At 46.9% G+C, this 9,583-nt stretch overlaps 1 long non-coding RNA gene across 1 annotated transcript; it reads right to left on the reverse strand.

Moving 5' to 3' along the window:
• Positions 1-1,818: 1,818 nt before the first annotated feature.
• LOC137852183 (uncharacterized) lies at positions 1,819-8,102 on the reverse strand. The gene is made up of 2 exons (XR_011093709.1): positions 7,836-8,102; positions 1,819-6,891 (listed from the first exon to the last, which is right to left on the reverse strand). It is a non-coding gene; the product is annotated as an uncharacterized lncRNA (long non-coding RNA).
• Between the last annotated feature and the right edge of the window lie 1,481 nt (positions 8,103-9,583).

The following is a 9,583-nucleotide window of genomic DNA, read 5'->3' on the forward strand; positions in this document are numbered from 1 at the left end:
AGCTGGGAGGCCTGATGTCACCCAGTGAAGTCCAGTAAATTCTTCCTTCCCCCTTCACAACCCAAGAATAACATAAGATAAATTATCTATCAAAAATACCGGGTGTCCCCCTGTATCAGTACTCACAAGCTAATCTGCCAATAGACAACCCGAACGGAGTGGATAACTACTGGGCATGCAATGGGGTCTTTTTCTCAGAGGAGACACTGCTCTGGGTCTCTCCCCTTGGTGCAGCCCCCAGGTTTTAGAAAGGAAGAGCCTCCCTGGGACCCTTATGCTGCTCCAAGCTGGCCGAATCAGCCAACAAGCTGAAAAGATGTGGTCTGTGGGAAAGGAAGGCAGTCTGACAGACAGAGTGCAGCCACGTGAGGCTCGCTTCCTTCCGTAAGCAGCCTCTGCAGGGAGAGTACAGGCCAGTTTTATTTTATTTTATTTTATTTTATTTTATTTTATTTTATTTTATTTTATTTTATTTTATTTTATTTTATTTTATTTTATTTTATTTTATTTTATTTTATTTTATTTTATTTTATTTTATTTTATTTTATATTTTATCTTATTTTATCTTATTTTATTTTATTATTTCATTTCATTTATTTTTTCTCCCTAGAGATATTTCGTTTGCAGCTGCTAGCAACCTTTAGAGGAGCTTCTGTCTTGGGCTCCTCTTAACTTTGCAGTTTAGGTGCTTGAAGTGTAGTTTGCATTTCACATCCAGGCAGCTTGAGCAGGTGTAGGCACCCCCCATCCATGCAGAGCACCCAACCAACAACCCAGATACTTCAGGGGTGGTCACTCTAGGTGGACTCTATGGCGTTTCTCTCCTTTTTTCTTACTCCTAAACAGGTATTTAATTTCTGTGCCAACCGCAAACAAGAAGTGGAGTTTCAACACAAGCCCTTTGGTGCAACGAAGCCAAGCCCCCGAGTTCACTGAGTGCAGCACGTTCTCCCTCCCAGCACGGTTTTGGAAGAGCAGCACCTTTTCATACAACAAGCTATTGTTGTCTGTGTTTGAGAGCAAGATTAATGTTGAATCAGCTTGCTATGAATGCCTCTCTTCATCCCTTGATTTCAGGACAGATGGTGTGGCTTCCTTTGCGACTCTAGTTCCCACTGGGCACTTCTTGTCCTGCCACTGGGGAGCACTCCCAGGTAGGGCAGCTCGTAAACAAATCTGTCCTTACAATTGCTCAATTGCAATTGTACATGAGCTGCCTACAAACAGTCTAGCAGTGTTGGATAAGGAGCCAATTCAAGCTGGTGACCCTCAAGCGTCAACTGAATGCAGTGAATAAAGACAGCTGGGTGATAGGTTTTGCTGCTTTTTGTAAAGCGTGCTTTAAATTAAAATAAATACATTAAATGTGAACTTAGTTACGATCCAAAACAAAATCCGTGTAGAGTAGAGGTAAGAAGTGCCAGATACACAAGACAAGCAGTCAGCTACTTAAACAGAGTGCATAAATCAATAAGTGATTGTCATTTGAGGATTAAAATATGTGATATAATGGAGTCAGATGCATTACGAGAGTTCCTGCTTCAGTCTTTCATTGTTCCAACTTCATTGTTCTGAACGACTATTGCAAAATTTCTTTTCCTGAAAGCACAGACAAGAGTAACTTGCAATACATTTCAGAAAACAGCATATGCAGTTCCTCACAACTTGAGTCATTAGGATTACGTTAAAAAAAAAAAAATCCATACACTGCAGAGCAAGGATTTTTTTTCTTTTACAGTATGAAACCCTGTTAAAAGACAAACATTACTTCCCCTAGAAGGTCGTGGGAACGGTTTCCCATAGAGCTCTGCCCAGGAGTTTCTAGTTAAATGGCAGCCATTTTATTAAAATGTCTGTTTTCTGTCAAGGAAACTTAGCACATCTTTAACTGTCAGAAATGGCTATACAAACATGTGCTATAGGCAAACACGGAGCCCATGTACAGTTACTAATGGCATTCTCCAACTTGCCCGATAACAAGAAGCTTATCAGGTCCCGGAGTTACCACTGTCACCATTCGGGAGCCTTGCACTCAGCCACAGCTGACCGTGCAGAGGTGCTGCAGCAACGCTATCGCCCATCCTCACCTCGGGGTCAGCCTGCGGTACACGTCTTTGGGTTTGTTATTAATGTCTTGTTTTTAACAGCGACTGCTAAAGCTGGAATATCTTTACTTCATTGCAAAAGCTGGTTGAAGAAAAGGCCCGGAGGCAGGCCTTGTGGCTTCCCTTCCCCTATCAGCAGAAAGGCATTTCTTCATCCCAGCAAGTCACCCAGCTGCTCTGCTCTTCCCGCACACCATCCTCACATCTCAGCACGCCTCAGTCCCGGGCTCCCCGCTGGGATTCATTTCTCCCATGCTTGCTTTCCTTTCCTCTCCCTTCCAGTGTATACAATGATTTGAATTTTCTAACACACACATGTTGTTATACATTTCAGAGGAGGTAACATCAAAGAAACACAGCCCATGCTGAGGGCAGGAGGTGAGGAGGTATTTCCTGTGGAAGTTCATGCTCCGGTCTTGGAGCTGCGAAATATTATTGTTCAGAGGAGCTGAGTCTTCGGTAACCTCAGGAGTTTATGGAGGTTTATATTACGTGTGGTGTTCTCTAACCAATGTTTGGTAGGCAGTATGAGTTATTTGGCTGGGATTTTTATGGCAACCCAGTAATAGGGGAGAGGAACACAAACTGCAAATTTATGGTATACAAAAGGCTCTGAAGTTCCCACTTAAAAAGCCAGCCTTGTGCGGTGTGGCACGGTCATCCTTTGACACATGCTGCCCTGAGGCACTCTGCTTGAACCCACCTTTTGTTGTCAAGCCAAACACTGTTTTCCTTCGACTTTGTAAGGCACCCAATTTAATACAGCCTACACACCAGTTAAGATGCTGACAAAGTCTAAATATTTACTGCTGTAAATATTACTGGGTTTGAGAGACAGCTACTAAGTTAGCAGCTACGGGTAGCTGGAACAGGAAAAAGATGTCCCATGGAGCAGAGGTACAAGAGGTGGCAGAAGAGGTGGCAGGAAAGGTGCTGGGCTTCAGCAGAGGTCTGGAGAGGAGGAGGTCCAGCCAGGTACTGCCCAAGCACAGGATGGAGCCATCTGTGAGGACAGGTACAAGGTACCCAGTCCTGGATGCAGAGAGCCTGGAGCAGAGACCAGGCAGGGCACAGGAAGCTGCCATATAGCGTGACAAGTGCGGCTGGTCTCTGGTACATCTGGGGTATTGCCATGAAGCTTATTTTTTTTTGTGGTGGACTGGGAAACCACTGCTCTGGGTCGTGCTCACGGTCCAGCACCTCCTGTGCAAAAACCCAGGGCCACAGAGGAGTGAAGCCTGAAGCTGACTTCAGGGACAAGGGGCTGCAAGGGAAGATCTCCTCAGGCGTGAGGGGATAGGTTCTGCCCTACTCCATGGAAGTTTAGATCCTTCCCATTGCTCTTTCAGTTTTGTTGAGTTTAGCATTAGAATAGAAATGGTTATTGCTTGTTTTCAAGACATCATTTAATCCTCACATTTGAAAATCTTTTCAGAATAATACCACATTTCAACTAATTACTGCATGAAAAAAAACATATTCCAAAGTATAGAAATTATCAAGGATATGATTTGTTATTTCTTTAGTGACAGAAATTTCTACTTTTCCACTGGTTTCCTGTCTCAAAATTGAACTGTTTAGCTGAAAAAGTTACTTCAGGATTAGCATCTAAGATGATCCCTGATAGAGACAGGACCTGGCCCTATTTCTGCAGAAGTTCCTGATGACTTTGCACACCACACTTTCTTTTTATTATTTATCACATTTTCCTTTTTCTAGAGAGAGAGATACATTTTATACCAGCATTTTATTTTCATGGAGATACTTTCCTGATGCTCTGCAGTGCAATTTTTGATCATTGTGATGATCCATGAAGATTTTCAGCTGAAGTTACTGTTTTTGTTTCGTTTGGCACCTACATTTGGGGAAGAGCCAAGGGAGGAAGTGACAAATCCATCAGCTTAGGACGGGAAACCCTGTGGTTTCAGAGCTGCTCATATCTCATTAGAAGTTGCTTTTCCCTTTGGCTATTTCTTACTAACATCCTTTCATGGGATAGCTTCTCCACTCGCATCATTAAAATATACCATCAAAATGTTTACTCATCAAAAAGTGACTGGACTAAGTCTAGTCTTGCCCTCCATGTACACCACCGTGCCTGCAGAGCACAAAAGACAGCAGTCCCTAATGGGACACGGCGGCATGGGCGTATATTAAACATAACATACTACAACAACTTGAGAAAAAGAGTGGCTCATTTGTCTAATTGCTATCCTATTTATACATTATTTTGCCTGGAAGACACTAAGTCAATCTACAAGTACAACCTTTTATGTGCATGCTCTTATTTCTGTAGCATCTTTCCTCCTTTGCCCCAGGCACAGAGGAAACAAGCTGCAGTCCCTCGCTCTGGCTCCTTCCCTGTGAATAACACCGCACATTTCAGCATCAAAGAAAGGGGGGGTTTCAGTCTGCTTCTCTCAGTAGCAACTCTCAGGGTCTCAGGATGCTTATTACAGTCGAAAAGCAGATGAGAATAAATGCATTGATTAAGTTGTGCTTAGCACAAGCCCTGGATAGAGATTCAGAATAATAATAAAAACATTGCAAAACAATATAAATACCAGTAGGATTAAAAAGCCTAGCTCTAAAGCAAACAAGTCAGAGCGCAGAGGAGCGGTGTATCTATTAGCTGCCCCAAGTTGCACAACACCCAGCATCTCCTATCTGAGGCTCTCACCCTCCCTCAGAACAGCCTCCAGCAAGCAGAAGGCATTTTAGCCCCAAATCACATCCCAGGAGGGCTCGGTGCCTCCACGTATGTCCTCAGACTCCTCCTGGTGCATTGCAACACCAACAGGAGAGCCACGAGGGTGTGGATGGGGAAGGATTGGGAAGAAGGCTGCAGGGAACCAAAGCCCAGCAGTCCCAGCGTGGTACTCGCACAGTAAGCGTGCTAACAGCCTCACTCACCTTTCAGCACTTGCCCCTTTGAAACAATCCCGCAGCGCCCGCTGCCCTTCCTCCTAACAACGCCTCGCCCTGGGTGCTGACATTTAACCTGTTTGGCAGCAGATCCATTTGCATCTCATTTCGCCGGCGCCCCGCACACGAGGCCGTCAGCGAGGAGCATTTCAGCGGGCGTGATGAAAGATGTCCCTGCTGCTGCCCTTTAGCACGGCCTGCACAGCCCCGAGGAATAGCTGCCGTCAGGAGCAGGGACCTGAGTGTAGTGCCTACCTTCACCCGGCGAGGTCAGAAATTTATGGGTCTGACCTTTTCTCTCTCTCCCATCTGATGTTGGAGTGGGCCCGGGTCATGTTCGCAAGAAATAAGAGAGAATCAAACAGAGTGGATGCAGGCTCGGTATGAAGTGATGCAGGGAACGAATTCCTCCTCTCCCTAATAAAAATGGCTTCAACGACTTTAATAATGAGGGCCATAAAGCTCCACAAACTTTACAGAAAAGGTTGTGAGGGTGTTAAATGTTTCAAAGGGGCACAGGAGAGAAGGCAATTACTCCAGAAAGACCTACATTTATTATGTAGTTTCTCAGATGTATTTCTCAAGATCTCACATATGTGTTTCAAAGGCAAAGTGCCTCTTGTCAGCTGTATAAATCCTCCAAGTTCTCTGCACGTTTTCCCTTGCCACTAACATCCCAGTGCTCTTTTTGGAGATACCAAGGATGCAGAGTAATTTTTCACGTGGTGCAGCTGATGACTGCAGACACCAGAAACCACTGACGATGTCTGGCTCTCCGAGTCTTGGAGAAATGGAGGCTTTGCAAAGCGATAAGGGAGGATTCCCCGGCTGCCCTGCAGAGCCCTGCCACAGCCGTGCTCCCTCCCTCACCCCGCTGTTAGTGGCTCAGGAAAGGCAGGAGCCACCACGGGGAGGGGATGGCTTCAACAAGTCTGCTTGTCTCGGTCAGTCCAAGTTGGTCGGGGAGCACTGAAATAAATCAGCTGTTAAGTAGGTAAGGTGAGTGTGGTAGAAGGAGGGGAGAAGCACTTGAGTGTGGTAACCTTTTCTCCTGCGTGGATGGCCAGCAGTGTGACCGCGCTGGCGTTAGGCTCAGCTGGACTGGTGTCAGTGCTGAGAAGCCTGGGAATGTTAATGGGCTCTTACCCTTATCCCCGATCCTTATTTTTAAGGCCAGCCAGAGCTAAACTGTTTGGCTGAGTCACTGCTCAGCAGCAGAGCCCTCCGACGTGCCCAGCTCTGCTGCGTGGTCTCGAGCACCCTCCCCTCACCCCACCACCAGCAGCTCGCACACGAGGAGCAGGATCGGGGCTGTCATCCCAGGGGCTGGGGTCCTGTTGGCTCCTCTCTCTTGAAGTATGACAGATTCGAGTTGCAAAGTTCAGCCAAGACCAAGCCTGCTAGCGTTTAGGACTGGGGATTAGCTCAACCCATTGTGGACATGTCAGCTCAGTGAAAAACCATTTTCCAAACAAGTTGCTTCATGGTCTTGCTATCTGGAATGTATCTAAACAGTTTTTGGTTTGTTTTCTTTTTGTTTTTAATACAAAAATTCCTTCCTTCCTTCCTTCCTTCCTTCCTTCCTTCCTTCCTTCCTTCCTTCCTTCCTTCCTTCCTTCCTTCCTTCCTTCCTTCCTTCCTTCCTTCCTTCCTTCCTTCCTTCCTTCCTTCCTTCCTTCCTTCCTTCCTTCCTTCCTTCCTTCCTTCCTTCCTTCCTTCCTTCCTTCCTTCCTTCCTTCCTTCCACACATACCAGCTATGCAGAGATTCCAGCATCGCCTGTGATGGAGTTGTCCAGCTGGCATATCGCACTTAATCTTTGGTTATTTTCTTGCTATTTTCAACAGGAGTGAGGCATCGCTCTGGAAAGGAAAGATTTAGAGCAATTTTGGACACTCGTAAGAAATACACTGATACGAAAGATCTGTAGATGCCTTTTCGTGCTGCTGTTTCCCACTTTGTGCCTGTAAGCGCTCCCCCTGGCTGCAGTACCACGTTATATTATCACAGCCAAGCAAATGTAGCCTTCCTTGAACATGATCTTTCCCAAACTTTCTGTTAGGATGCATAACTTCATCGATTCCCCAAGATTTTCACTGGAGTTTGGGACTTTTTCCAGGAAGTTTCCTGTCTGCTCGTATTCAGGCTGTCTGCTCGGTGCGCACACGCTGTCCTCTGCTGTCACGGACTTCAGCAAGAGCTGTTGCTTAACAGCATCTTTGGAAATACCCCGTCACACACAAGCTATGAAATAGCTTTGTTATTGTATGGGGATATTTTTAACGCGTTTGAGCACTCAGCAATTAACACAGACATTTTATTAGCTAAATCCCTTGGTATCTAGCACGCTTCCCCTCTGGCTTTTGTAGTCTAGCAGATCACTTGCAGCGGGGCTAGGGAGCAGGGACGGGCGGGCAGTGTGTTGCAAAACCTCCCTCCCTTGCCACTTGTCACTGCTGCAGTGACCTTCCTCTGCTGCGAAACTGCGCGGCCAGATTTCCGCCCCCATCCCACAGGAAGCTGCAGTTACCAGCTCAAAGAAATGCAGGAGGGGGAAGGAAAAAAAAAAAAGCGAGCGAGCAGTTAAGTGGAGATTAGCACGGGTAACAAGACAAATCGGAATATCTGTTATTCCATTTAGACGTTTCCAGCGTTTTCCTAACCCCAGGAAGGCCACTATGTGGGAGTATTATTTCCACTAATGTTCCCTGTCTAACCTAATGGATGGTAAGTACCCCAGCTGCTCCTTATATAGGTGCTTTAAAGTCACTTTGTAAAACCACAGACAGACACGCTAAGCACCTACCTCTGGCCATCTGCTCATCGCTGCTGCAGCTCGTGACTCGCCTTGGCCACTGCCACAGTCCATCATGTCCGTGCTCAGCCCTTCCCCTCTGCTCCAGGGCACGGAGGCACAGACAGTCCCCTGACTGCAGGGTGTCCCTATTTTTGTGGATGTTTCCTGAGGACCAGCACAGCACTGGGCTGGTTTTGTTCCTACAGGTGGCCAGCACTTTCTCAGGCAGCCCGATGCCTCTGGGGAATGCTGTGTTTTTAACGCCACTCAGCTTTCATGGTGAGTGTTGGCTTTATATGGAATGAGTCGCCTCTTAGGAACTCCAAGAAACCAAAATCTTTCAAGTTTTGGCACTCCTGAAGGGCTGGTGGATGGAGCCCCGTGCTGCCGAGCCCAGGGTGCCCCCGGCAGTGATGCCTGGGGCACTGCCCGAGGCTTCACCCAGCTCGGGAGCTGTGCCTGGCAGTGGCACAGGTACACAAGATACACAAGTCCTCTAAGTCAGCACCACAGAATATACCTTTCTTTTTATTCATTGTTCAATTTTCTAAGTGGATATCAGCATTTCAAGACTCGCTCCTCCAGTAGCTGCAGAGTGTTAGTGCAAGCTCACGACACTCTGCTCAGAGATGCTATCCTTAGTGCACAAGTTACCCCATCACATATTTTATGCCTTTTTTTTTTTTTCTCTGCTTTTTTCTTAGCAATTAAAAAGCGCCCTTTGTTTGTGTCTTGACAGAATTACTGCAGCAAGACGCTCTACCAAAAAAGGCAAGAAAACTCCTTTCATGTCAGTCAAGAGTTTTTATTTTTCGGTGATGACAAACTCAGAAAAGAGGAGCATTTCAGACGCGGGGGATCTGGAGTTTGGTTAAACAGCAACGAAACAAAACCTGCGAGTGACAACTTGCTCGGGTAACAAAGATTGCCTCAAAAGCAGGAAATGTTACACAGCAAACCTCCCTGTGTTTGCATTGCCATGTGCTTGCTGAAGTGCTGCTTCTCTACCCAAAGCCACCCCCTGCCTCTCTTCCTCCTGTGCTCTCCACAGCAGGGCATCAACAACTGACTTGCCCCACTGACTCTTCAGACCCGATGTGCCAGGCATTTCTGTCGCTGTTTTTTTCCCCTTGCTGTGTGGTTACTGAAGGAGAGGGGGGAGCGGTGGCTTGCAGAGGCTCCCCCAGCCTCGCCCCCCCAGCCTGTTTTCTCATCGCCGCATGACTAATGTAACCGCAGGCACTTCGGGTGCATGGGAACATTTCCAGCCGGTACTCCGAGGGCAGCAGCAACCTTTCTGCTGAGGAGGGTCTTAGGACATTTTTGCCTTTTATTTTTTATTTTTTTTCTTTCAGCAGACAGCTTGCTGGCGCTGGCTGGGCAGCAAGAGAGACCCCAAATTCAGCCCCATGGGAAAATGCCTGCTGGAAATGACTGAAGCCTCGATATACCCTGAATTTCGTGCCAGTGCAAGCTGCGTGCACCACGCACCGTTGGGCTCACACGGTTGGGAAGAGTCGTTTTTAACTCCTGCATGTGCTGACACTGCTTTTTTGGGTCCTGGTCCAGTCAGGCTGGAGCCTACAAGCCCCAGCATGGGGTTAACCAGCTCCCTGCTGGGGCTCTCATTAGGAGCAGCCGAGGCCCTGCTGTTCCTGTGTGCCTCTCTATACATCTGTTTCTGTGTTGCAGAGGAGCCTTGCCAAGAACACCCCAATTTACTTAGCTCTCACGTCTGATTTGATTTGAAGTCTCTC

Source organism: Anas acuta, chromosome 2 (assembly GCF_963932015.1).
Source record: "Anas acuta chromosome 2, bAnaAcu1.1, whole genome shotgun sequence".
Lineage (NCBI taxonomy): Eukaryota > Metazoa > Chordata > Aves > Anseriformes > Anatidae > Anas > Anas acuta.